Source organism: Charadrius vociferus, unplaced genomic scaffold (assembly GCF_000708025.1).
Source record: "Charadrius vociferus isolate BGI_N301 unplaced genomic scaffold, ASM70802v2 scaffold635, whole genome shotgun sequence".
In the NCBI taxonomy this organism is placed as follows: Eukaryota; Metazoa; Chordata; class Aves; order Charadriiformes; family Charadriidae; genus Charadrius; species Charadrius vociferus.
Window position 1 is genome coordinate 319,228 of NW_009648436.1, and position 13,659 is coordinate 332,886.

At 35.8% G+C, this 13,659-nt stretch overlaps 1 protein-coding gene across 1 annotated transcript in view; it reads right to left on the minus strand.

Moving 5' to 3' along the window:
• The window catches only part of PTPRD (protein tyrosine phosphatase, receptor type, D), a 284,005-nt gene that overhangs the window by 240,422 nt on the left and 29,924 nt on the right, over window positions 1-13,659 (minus strand). The window lies entirely within an intron of this gene.

The following is a 13,659-nucleotide window of genomic DNA, read 5'->3' on the forward strand; positions in this document are numbered from 1 at the left end:
AGTCTTGCCCAGGCGTATCCTGTATTAGTTGGCTTCTGAGTAATATGCCATTTTACACGGTCTTACTTCTGCCACACAAATATATGTGGTATGATCAGAAAGAATGAAGAAGGATCACGCTAACACTTCCTCAACAGTGGAAGGCAACACTTTGCAACAGTCACCTTTTTTTTAGCTTCAAAGAAGCTCAAAACATGTTTTCACAGGTGTCTTGATCATTACTTCAGTATAAAACTGAAGCAATGGCTAAGGTGTAATAAAATCTCCATTAAGGCATTACACATATACATTTTGTAACTGAGAGCGTAGGCAATTAGAACCCACTTTTCTACTAATTCTACTTGTACTTACTCCTTAAAATGAAGCTTAGGAGGTAACTTGCAAAACATAGCAATTTTTAGCCTTTATATTTTTCAGCTCATGAAAGAGCAGACTATTCACAAATTATCAATTAACCTTTTCAGACATACGTCAGTTCTTTTTTCCACATGGGAGGAATTTGTTTTTAAAAAGCTAAACATAGCGTAATTTGTATTAAGCACATTCAGCTACAGACACTAGAAATGATCTCAGCCCAATTCAGTTATTCACAAATTAGTAACAATAATAATAAAGAACAGGCAAATTGAACATTATTTGAAATATCCCTCCTTCTAACTAGCTGGTACAGCCTTTAAAGAAGCCCCCAAAAAATCTTCGCATATGTAGAGAAAGTAGAGTGTTTCACATTTCTAGCTAGGTTTTCAACTGCTTTCAGCAGAATCACTCCCTTGTTACAGTCTCTGAAGAAATGAAATTTGAAGTTCATCTTCCTTCTGTGTCTCTCATTTCAGTTTTTGTAATTTTACACAGCTAGTAAATGTAACATTATAAAAACCTCTGAAGTCTTTCGTTATGAAGTTACTTGTAGGTTTTCTGATTTTAGTGAGGTCCTCTCAATGAGGCTTGAAAAATAATTTTATTACTATGTGGACCCTATAATTAAGCTCCATGAGATTCAAGTAGTTTATGTAATTGACTTTTCATTAAACTTTTCATCATCTGTCACCAAAGCCATAATTACAGCGAAAACTAATCTGAGTTGCACACTAATTCCCAAAAAAAGGATTTAGCATTACATATGGGTTTTCAGAGTTGTCTAGATATTTCAACTACAGAAATCTAAATTTCAGAGATACTTGTTTTAATCTTTTTTTGTTTGGGTTTTTTTTTTTCCCCCCCTTTGCAGGACATCTTCCTGTAACCTGACCTTTTGACCTTTTGTTTTCTGTTTAATTCTTTACGCTAATATTGCTTATAGCACTTTCCAGACAGTCCTATCTCAAGTGTATTACATTTACAAGGTTGATCTTATTACAGACTCAAAATATGTATTTAAAAGGGAAAAAAAATTATCACAGACTTCAACAACATTACAAATCCAATTAAAAAAAAAATCTAAGAAACAATCCTTACTAACACATTGTTCCTCAGGTGCAGCATTGTGTTATAGTAGGAGCTCTGTTACTGGTAGAAAATATTTATTTATTTCAAAGCTTATCCAAATGCAAAGAGCTTCTAGATCCTTAAATTAAGAATTCAAATGCAATTTCTGTGACTACTGTGAATACTAAGGAAATTTAACAGATCACAGTTTACACTTCTTGAATTTGTCATGTAGAAATGAAAATGCTAGGCATCTTTTTTTTAAAGAGAAGTTGCAAGTTTGCATAATCCTCCTGTTCCAATTCAGTTAATTTAAAAAAAGGTCTCTATTTGAAAAAAATTTTTTAAAGAAATACAAGAAAATATTTTTCACAGAATGTGGAAAATAGTACAGAAACCTTATGTGCACCAGTCCTTGTTTCCTTGATTTTAATAATTTTTAGTTTTTAAAAGCTTTGAAATGGTAATAATATACATAACAACTTCTAAAATAACCCACAAGGAAGTTCAATACCTCTGTTTTTCACATCACCTACCACCAAACGAAGAGCCAGAAACCATCCTCCTTATGAGTAGTAACAATGAGTTATAAAACCTCTAGTGCTAGTTGATATGGATGGCACGCTACCTGTGTTCTTTTTCTGTCAGTACCTGTTTGGTTGTATCTTAACAGGAATACCCAGTTGAACAAATGTTCATATGCACAATATTCACAAATCAAAAAAGCATTGATAGGTAAGTATTTTTTTTAACACAAGAACAGCAAAAGCTGATACATACTGAAATATGAGTACTACACGGCACTACCCAGAATTTTTAACATATTTTCCAGTAACTACTGCAAAAATAAATAAATGTAAGTCATGCAAAATACAAGTTTTTGAAAGAAAACATTATGAATGCAAATATGCATAAGGAGCTAGACTCTGAACCCTCCCCTTCAGTCAAATCAGTACTTTTTTATTTACGTAGGTCCACTAATTGCTGTGAGGCTTTCTATGCACGATGCTATTCAACATTAGTAACACCACCACAATCTAGCCTCAGGAATTCACAGTTAAGTAAAATATACCTATATACTTATATAAATTCTGTACAAAATCAACACGATTATCAAGAGGGCTGAAAATTACCCGTTAAACATGATACTTAAGACATGAAGCCATGCTCTGGCTTCAGTTATGCCGTGTGTTGGTACCCATCTGCATTCACTAAGAGCTGCAGAGCTCATTGCTTCATGGGAGAATGACAGCCTGCTGTACGTTTCAAAGTAAAGCCTGTGCATTTCAAAACAGTGGTGAAAAGCTACGCAAAAATTAGTAAAAATGTAGATCCTACAACTACCGTTGTGAGGTTAAACTCTATTCTGCTCCTTTACTTGTGAAACCGAACCTGTAATAAGCCTATAAGCTAAAAGCTATCTATGATTTAGAGTCAGTATTTCTTAATATCCAATTAGAAAGAGAATAAATCCATTAATAGTTCTTTTATAATAGCACTTACCTTGTTAAAACACATAAAAGGTTCGGCTCCCTTGGGCCACTTTGCAATGGCAGTACATTTAGAGATGAAAAAATACTGCCCACTTGAAGAAGAACAAAACCTAGTTCAAAATGTACACCCTGTGTTGTTTTCTATTTCCTTTCTCTTTTCATTTCTACAGTTCAGATCTATTACAAACCAAATTTTAAACAGCAGAACGTTTCTACTACAGAGTGATGCAATGCTGTTCAACTTTAGCTGGTTTTAAATTCACCATTATCCTTGGTCATAAACTCCACTGCTACTACCCCCTATTAATAAACCAAAATAATTCTCACTGAACATATGTAAGTGCCTAGATGAAACAGATATGAGAAAATTTAATTTATTCCAATTGTTGGCCATTGTGCACACTTTTGCACTTTAGAAATTGATAGGATTTAATGAAAAAAACCAAACACCCCAACAGATGAGGAAACTTTGCAAGTGAAATAGAGTTAACTTACAGAGTTTTGAAATTTATCTTCCATATAAAATGTATCTACAGACACTCCCATATATATATATCTGCATTATAAAATAAAAACTGAGAATAACTAATCAGAGATGCACGGAACTAGACAATCACCGGTATGCACAAAAAATGACAGTGTGTCCTTTGTCTAGATGATAAATTCAAATCCAGCCACATAAGCAGGAAATGAACATTACAACTGTCTCATAGCTGCTGACAGTTACCTGTATAAAATCAGTGGATCATTTTAGTATATCCCTTATTGTAATTTATTTCCATGAAGAAACCAACTATCCTCATTAGCCATTTCTGACACCTATACAATCAGAAGTGAAGGACTAAAATGCAGCAAGTACCCATTTTTGCAGAACACCTTCTTGAGGCACTGAAATAATGTAAGTTTGAAACATCGCATTTCAGTCAGAATGATTATTAACCCCACCGTAATACAATGACAGTAGCAGTGGTCACGATGTGATAAAGACCACACAGGCAAAATTAATTTTCTATGGTGGTAGGCTTCAGGAACAAAGCATTAGTGCTTAATGGTCTTAACCAAAAATTACTTTGTGAATTTTGATATAAGCCCACATGAGTTCAAACGAAAACAGAAACAATTTCCTTTCAAAAGGTAGTATTTGGTGAGGGTACTACGGCAGTAAAATTCTATGTCCATCTATCATCAATTTTTTAGCCAAACAACACATTAAAAAATATGCTTCTTCCTCATAACCACTGTTTGCAGCTGTGCAGGTTTTCTCATAGTGAGTACAACTGTGCGTAACATGGAGGTTCAGATAGGATTTCTAAAGACTCCAGCACAGTGTTCAACAGTGAATCTTATCACTAGCAAGTGAACTTGATTTATGATAAAATGTAGTAAGAAAGTCAAGCTTGATTTAGCTTCAGAAGAAGAAATATGCTTACTGTGCCAAATATATTTTTAGGTTTCTCTAATTCCAACCCAATTAAATTAATTGTGGTTCAACTGAAAACACAGTGACCACATTAATTTTGGTGCAACATTTTAATGCAGTGAATATCTTCATCATTTATTTCCTGTAGCATGCCCTGATTCTACCCGTTCTTATCACTATTGAGTTTTGGTGGTCGTTTTTTTAAACTTTTTTTTCACGTTTTCCAGCAATGGATAAAGAGACAGCAGTTTATAATAGATTTCCTGAAAATAAGGCAGAGCGAGGATGATTATTCAAACAGAAACACTCAGCGACTTCTTGCTACTGTACATTTCTGCTGTGAGTATCCACAGCTGTAATTTCAATTCATAAAACAGGCTGTCATTATTTTCCACAGAATAACACAATTGCTGTGAACGTGTTAACTCCTGCTGATTCATTATAACAGTATTTTATTACTGCCTGATAACAGCAATAAACTTTCACCACTTCTGTGATCAAGCCTTAATGTTTTTCGGGATGTAACACTTATTTGATTTGCATTTTACTTTAAAATATTCAGGATCAAGTAAGGATGGGAATGGGAAAAATTCAACACCCCATCAGAATTCAAAATAATAAAATTATATGATCAAAAATGTTATATTAACGAAGAGATCCTAAGCCCCGTAAAAGCAATACTGTGTATGGAGTACTGCATGTCAGTAAATGCAAATATACGCATCGCTTTAAAAGCAGGAACCTACTGCTACATCTAAAGCTTTGTCTACTCTGAAATGCGCTGCCTTTTCAAGTAAGTTAGTTAACCCACCTGATAATAAATAAACATAATCTTGAAAATAAATAGTCACAGCCAATACAAAATTTAAAAAAAAAAAAAAAAAAGAGAGAGAGAGAGAGAGAAAAAGTAACATTATGATGCTACCCCTCACGGGAATCCAGCTTCATTACAATCATTGTTGTGTCTGCCTTTGTCCTTGGTATGCTCTCCTTTCATGCATGCTGTGCTTTCCTTGCTCACTACATTAATCACTGTCCACAGTTGGTATGATTTAGCTGTGGTTGTGTTAAGAATATCACAGGCTGTTCAAAATTCAAGAAGTACAATGGTAATTATGAACTAAAGAGTTTAATAACACAGTACAAATCCTTGTGAAGTCTTAGTCTTAAATTCCAATATACAAAAATGTTACATAATTCCATATACTCTCAATGTCATTTTTTGAAAGATATCTGTTAAAAATAATTGCGCTCTTGACCTTGCAGTGGTCATCAGTCACAGGTTACACACTTGGCTAAAAATGGTATTTTATGACTTTACCAACAATCCCTACCTTTATTTTCTAATTGAACTTCACTATTGCCAGGCATGACTAAATAGGCCTTGGTAACTTCTGATGTAATTTCTGATAGAAAAGCCATTAGCTACTGTGGTAAAAAGTCAAATAATGCTTTATTTCCTTAACTTCTATATGTCGTTCTCAGGCTGCTTATTAAAAAAAAAAAAAAAAAAAAAAAGCAAAGAAATTTGCAAGTGGAGCTTGCCCCTCTTTTTTTTCTCCCTCTCATGCACACACAAAGGAACATACATAAGTCAAAAACTTCAGTATAGCTCTTCTCAATAAAACAACTCACCTGTTTAAAGAATTAAGGGTGCAAAAAGTACCGGATCTAACAGAAATATGTACGTATGTATATATAGTAATTAAAAAAAAAAAGGAATTAGTGAATTCCAATTTTATTATTCTCATACTGCTACAGGTTTTCCTTGCTATGCAGCTAAGAACAGGGCTAGTCATAGAACAAGACTGAACCTAGTGTTCACATAATTAACACAATTCTCTTCATACATATATGTGAAGAGTGTTTTATCAGTAAGGTGTTGCAATGCTTACAGCAAGATGTTATTATGCTGGTCTGCATTTTTGTTTTATATGACTCTGCCTTCATTATCACCTGCAAATATAACACCACAACCAGTAAAAATAGAAGATAATGCAAACGGACAAGATTTTGCCGGGAAAAAATTGCTCATGTTTTCCTACCAACAGGAAACCGGCTTTTAATTATTTACAGTCTCACATCAACTTTCAACTAACACATAATGTACATGTTTAGTTTATATGTTTACTCACAGTCAGTTTCATCAAAAGAATAATGAAGCTTCATGTTTCCCTTAAAAAATATAGTCTACATAGCAATCACACAGCTGTTTTGGGGATGTTGGTATTTTAAACGTAATTCCAACGATATACACTCTCATCATGGGACCCAGAAAAAGTTATTATCTTTGTGCCCTTTCGGTACACATCCAATAAAAAGTTACTCTGTATTTCCTACAGAGCTCTACACATTAGTTTATTTTTAAGGCATTGTTAGTGTTAGCAACACAGAGACTGTTGGCCCAGACACACTGTGGCTCAGTCCTGTGATCCATTTATAGGCTCTGCTGGGCAACCAGGGGGGCAACCTGATGGTCTCCATCTCCTCTCCCACCCCTCAAGTTCTACTATCTAACACCGCAATACCTCCTGCTGAGGCTCAAGGCTCATTAGCTTTCCCCATCCCATAACTCCAAGTACTGGCAACTTGATCATCTCGTCACCCTCAACACTGCCTGTTGGAAAGCTCATCAGACTTACCAATACACTCCAACAAAACATAGCTTTCTGCTCATGTTATGAAGGTGATTAATAAAAAAAAAAGTCATGGATGACTCTCTAGTCACTATTTTCCTCTCCAGATTTCACACAGGACAAATATTTACCACACAAGCCTTAGTCTTCATTGAAAGGATGGGCTCTTTCACTGAACCCGTTCTGATCTTGGGCCCTGAGAAGAGCACACAGATGTACCAAGCAGTGCTAATCAACACTTATGAGAAATCTCATGCATGCACCTAAATAAAAAGTAAAGTGGGTGCTTTAAAGAAAAATCAGGAGGGGGAAAAAACAATTCTTTTAAAAAGACTAATATAGAAGGGGAAACAGTTCACAGCTTCCAGAATACATTAACATATCTGTAAGTCAGTTAAATTTTGGTTTCCAGTTGTCTTCATAGATGTGCAGATGTAACCCACGAGTTTCTGAAATGTATCAAAAAGCCATCAAGTAGCACATCCAAATCCTAGGAACAGCAAAAAGATATTCTTAAGCCCTTCACCAATAGCTTGTGTTTCCCAACTTCACCATCTCTAAAAAGCAGATAAGAAAGAACGTCTCTGAAGGAATTCCATTCCTAATCCATCCTGCACTGCAAAGGAAAAAAGAAAAAAATGCAACAGCTTTTCCTGATGTTTTCTCCCAGGTCCCAATTCAGTATGAAAAATTAAGAATTTGATTGACCTTTAATTTATTATAATAAAGATTTCTGGATGAGAAGTTCCATTATTCACACACAGTGTCTGGGTACAGGTGATACAGTGTTACTAGTGACCATTCTGCTAGAACTACAGTAATTTTCTCGTGTGCATGGCATCTTGAAAGGATGGCAGAAATTTGCAGCTGCTCTCCATTTGATCATGTACATCCACATGAGCCCTCATAAGAGAAGGACCTTCCCTCACTGCCCCTCTTATATTGCCCAAAGCTTTACTTGGCATTTCCTAGCAATCAACTGCTGTCTACAAGTATGGGCCTTTCCTAGATCCCACCAAAAGATGCTACCCATTGCATCAGCAACACTACTGGAGTCAAGCAGTCAGTGTTACAATATAAGTAACTTCACTAGGGATGTGTGATGCCTTTTGGGGGGAAACAACACCACAGCTAGATACAAAGCTCTCCTTGGTAGCTGTCCAAATAAAAATGGTGATAATTTTAGTTAAGAAAGACTATGAAACTTCATAAGCAGCTGCTTTGCAGCATGAGAGTCCAGACAAAAGTCATTTAGGACCTCAAGCATCTGGGCAGTACTTAAGCCACTGGGCACTAGCTGACTTGCAGTCACTGTAAGATCCCTTTCACATGCTGGAGTTGGATGGTGATGAATGCAAGTGGTCAGAACAACTATTCCTTCCTTGACTCCATATACAGATCCATTTCCATTTATGTCATGATCTTTCCTCAAATATGTGAGACACCAGTTCAGCTCTGGAAGAAAATGGCTTATTGTGGGGAAACACATGAGTAGAAACATGAGAACTGTGCAAAGAATACTACAGTTCAAATTTCAAGCCTGTTGGTCCTCTCCTTGTTGGATCTAACGAACACTGACACAACTACATGAGTGACCGATTTCAGCTGAACTGAAGTATATTTACAGTGAGGCCGAGACCTTAAAACACCGATACGGTTTTATCAGTCATAAAATGTTTCTCTCTCATCATGGAAGTACTTACCCTTATTGCCACACTCTCTAGCAATTTTATTGCAAATAAAATTCACGACGTTCCCAATGATTCCTATGACTCTGACTACAATTTTTATAATTGTTTGAGGCAATTTTTCTCAGGTTTACCTAAAAAAGATCTTCAGAAGAGTAGTTTTGATTCATTTATAAATTATATGATCAAAGGAGTTGGACATCTGAAATAAATGTTTAGCGAGTCACCTCTCTGCTTACAGTAGAAATCTGTCATGATAATCAAAACAGAACATTGCAAAAACAATTGCTGAGGAACACCTCACATGTTTCCTATGTGGAAGAGGGACTAACTTGTATTTAAACGTTCATATATAACAGTCAAGCCAGTTTTCTTTTAGATTTCTAGTGCAGGAATACTGTAAGCACACAGTCTAGCTTCCATCGTTGCCAAGCTGAGTAACAAATTGAGAAAAACTCCTCCAAGCACCGAATCTGAATTCATACTTGTTCACCACCAAGATGCAGAAAGACATCCTTATCACTTCTAAATCCTTATCCAAAACCACAGGAACAGAAACAAAATTATTTGGAGCTAGCTACAACTTTTCATTCCTCTAAAGCAATATAAAACGTGAAGAGAAAATATGCCTTCATAGGGTTTTGCCAAAGAATCGGATAAAGAATGATCACATCCACAACAAGGAGAAAAGTGCTACCAACACAGGAAAAAAAAGGTAAAACAAAAATCTGTCCTACAGGAAAGACATGCAACTTTTTAATTATAAATCAACATTTTTAACCATACTTGATATCTACACTGTGTTTTGATCCAAGGGTTAGGAACTGCTTTTATGCTAAAGAACCCTTATGAATGACAAATTGATTCAAATCATTCAGAATAGGGGTTTCACTCAGAATTTTTTTCTATACTCTGTGGACAATTAACATGCATATGCTAAACTGCCATAAATACCAACTTTTTAACACCAGAAGCACATGTTGCTGAATCAGAAAAAAAAAAAAACACAAACAAACAAAAACAACCCATAAGACCAAAACCCTCTTGTCAGTAAAGCTTTAGGAGTAGTTATTCCTCAAGACTTTGCTGTAGCATTTTGCAAGATAGCATCCTGAGCACTCAAAAGTTATACCTACACCTGAAATTTAAAATGCAAAACATTACCAGAGCTGTGAAGATAAAAGAAAGACATACAAATACATGGAATGAGTAGAAGGTGGAAAAGAAGATTCTTGTAATGATATAGAAACAGAGAGTGTATACATTTAAAATCCTTTTAATAAGCCTGACAACCTGCATCCTCCTACACATTCCTCAACACAGACATACGGAAAGGCTTTGAAGCTAAATGGATACAAAGAAGCTCTCCACAGTATCATCTGGTCAAAAACTTCATAATTTGCATAAACAGGCCTTACAAATACAATGAAACAGTGTTACTGAATGTCGTCTTTTGGTTTTTTTTCTTGTTGTTATGATATACAAAGAAGGGGTAAGATACGTATAAAGAAGGGATTACAAGGGTTGCATGGCGGATTTTACATGAAAAGACTCAGTGATACCGAAATACTACCAGAACAGTGAAATTGCAAACATCAAAATAAGGAAACTGGATTTTTTACCAGGACAATGTAAGCGTAGAGTTGTTTGTTGAGATATTTTGTCTAATACCTTTTTCAATTTCTCTTCAAGAACTAGAAGTCAGGTGTTAAGTAATATTTAAACTTCTAATCTAGGAATCTTTCTCTGAATACCTAGTAGTAATGAACTTGAAGCACGACAGAAAGATCCAGCAGCTGGTATTCAGTCTCATTTGTACTAATCAGAGACTGGTTTAAGCTCTTCACATTTTTGTAAATGCTAAATGCAAAATTTTATTCAGAAGGTGAACATTTACACACACACAAAAGGACAAAAGAGAAGGGGCAGATTTCCAAAATCCCATTTGGAAAAAAAAGAAAAATAAATCAATTTGTCCAAATATATATACAACATTTACACGAAAATAACTTTCCCTTTGGTTTAGATTTTTAAAGAAGAATGGCAAATATTTTGAGTATTAAAGAATTTTAAAAGATGTTTAAATCAAGTGGGATGAGAATTATTATAATTAAACATTTCAAATAACCTGACAAAGTGCTTCCCAAATCTTTGCTTCTTAAAAATATTTGACATATCTTATTAACAAAATTTATAGAAAAATCTTTCAGAATCTTTTCCCTCAAAATAACTGAATCCCCTTTTTTTGTCACAAAAACTCTGGAAAACACAGAAAAAAACTCTTAGGATTAAACATTTTTTGAAGGTCAGCTTTAGCTGTCTCCTTATAAAGAAGAAATCGGGAGAGGAAGTCACAAAGAGACATTGTTTTAATATAAAATCAAGAGTACTGTTTGAAGAGATTGCCGTGCTTCCTACAATACATAAAGGGTAAAACCTTACTATTCTTGAATTTGAAGACCAAAATACAAGTAAATATAGACAGCACATAATATTCTCTCAATTGAGGTAAATTATTTCCTGATCGCTTTTCATATGAAGGAAATGGCTATTAAATGTGAGAAGAAATTTTAGACTGTATGAAATACTGTTGGGTTTTTTTGCGATTACATCTCCTAAAGTAAGTACAAACAAATCTTCAGTAAAAAACATAAATACACTTTGCAAATGATAATCTGACTAGATTTGACTATTAAGAATAAGCTTATGCGGTAATCAGGAAGTAACAGAAGTTTGAAAAAGAACCAAACATACACAACAATAAAACAAAAGAGAGAAAAAAACAGAGCTGCAATACTTCTTTTGCGCTACAGGTGGCTCCAGATTTCACCTGAGACAAAAAATTGCCAAAGGCCTCTTTTTCTTAAAAAAAAATAAGAATGATAGCCTTGCTGTCCTGCAAAAATTTCTTCTAGACTTCCCTTACTTTTTTTGGCCTCAATTGACTTTTTCTGATTGTAAATTCTATGCTTTATGAACAGGAAGATGCACTTCAGCAGAGACTGAAATTAGAAAATACATAAACACATAGCAAAGCCTATACCTGCACATTTTAATGTCAGTTTAGACTGAAATAAATTGTAAATCACAAAAAAGGAGCTCATGGTATACATACATTAAAAAAAAAGTATATTGTTGTATACATAAGGTAAGTTAAAAAATATATTGTTGCATGAAATAAAAGAAATGGAGTGTAATGAAGAGCAGACAAAGAAACTGTGATTGAACATGTCCTTTCATTGAGAGGTCTTCGAAAGAATAAAGAATTTCTTAGGGAAATTTTTAAATCTTTCATTTGAAAAAACTAATAAGGTGTATTATTTCACAAAGCAAATGAACTGGCACTGGAACAGGTTGCCCAGAGAAGCTGTGGATGCCCCATCATTGGAAGTGTTCAAGGTCAGGTTGGATAGGGATTTGAGCAACCTGATCTAGTGAAAGACGTTCCTGTCCATGGCAGTGTGGCTGAATAGATGATCTTTAAAGGTCCCTTCCAGCCCAAACTATTCTGTGATTGTATGATTGCATGACTCTTTAAAAATAAAAAAAATCAAAGGAAAAGGAGAAGATAAGCTTATCACTTCACCGTAACCCAAGAGATTTTCATTGCCTAGACAAAGCATTTATGAAGTGTCTGTAAACTCAAATTTTATAGCGATATCATCAGCTAGCTCTCAAAATGTCAACTCACGTTTCTTACCTCCTTTGAAATTCCCAAATTTTTGTTGCCATTTCAAGCCCTCAGTATGGCTTGTGGTCACCCAAAAAATGTTTTCTATCTAAAAACTATGATCAGCTGGTCTACTTATGATTTGACATAAGCTTCAAGTGGTAGTTTGAGCAGTGACATTTTTAGGCTTCTCGGGATGACTGTGCTATGACAACTACAGAAGTAACAAACACAATAAAATTACTACTGGGTAGCACTTCAATACTAACTGCTCTGCTAAGAGCTCTGTTTTACATAATCCAAATAGTCAGCCACCACTTTGACATGTTACTTGCTCTTCTGAAACTCTTTCTGGAGAGTGAAAACTCTCCACAGTGTATGGACATACTGCATGGGAGCTTCAGTCACAGACATGATACTGCAACACTAAAACTACACAAGGTTAAGATCTGACATGGATAACAGCCACTGCTTCTAAAATCTTAGAAAAATGCTCAGTGCTTCAAATTGAGTGTGTGCAAGACAGAAACATTTAGAAAGTGCATTCTTAAGATAGGACATGAAAAATCTCTCTTGATACTTTTCTTCCAAGACGTGACTAAACTGTTTTTTTCTACTTAGACTCTTTAGACTTGGTTTATTACAAAATTCTGATGATATTATGAAAACTAAGTTGGAAGGTGACGTTTTATTGGGCTTACACAGGGTGGCTGCAGGGTTGCCTTCTGTGAGAGGAAACCAGAGGCTGCTCTTGTATCAGACAGAGCCAGGTCCAGCCGCCACCAGCAAACCAACTGCAGGACCCTGTTGAGCCTGGAAGCAATGCTGGTGGTGTCTCTGTGATAATGCATTTAAGAAAGGGTAAAAAACACTGCACAGCAGCTGTAAGAGAGGAGTGAGAACATGTGAGAGAAACAGCCCTGCAGACACCAAGATCAGTGAAGAAGGAGGGGGGGAGGTGCTCCAGGAACTGGAGCAGAGGTTTCCCTGTAGCCTATGGAGAAGACAGTGGTGAAGCAGGTTGTCCTCATGCAGCCCATTAAGGACCACGATGGAGCAGATACCCACACTGCAGCCCATGAAGGTCCCCATGATGCAGCAGCTGGATGTGCCCTGAAAGAAGCTGTGGCCCATGAAGCGTCCATGCAGAAGCATGCTCCTGGTAGGAGCCGCACCTTGTGGAGAGGAGCCCGCACAGGAGCACATTTTTGGGCAGGAACTTGGGCCTGTGAGGAACACAGGCTTGAGCAGTACCCCGTGGAAAGGGCCCATGCTGGAGCAGTTCATGAAGGACTGTATCCCATGGGGGATGCACGCTGGAGAAGGG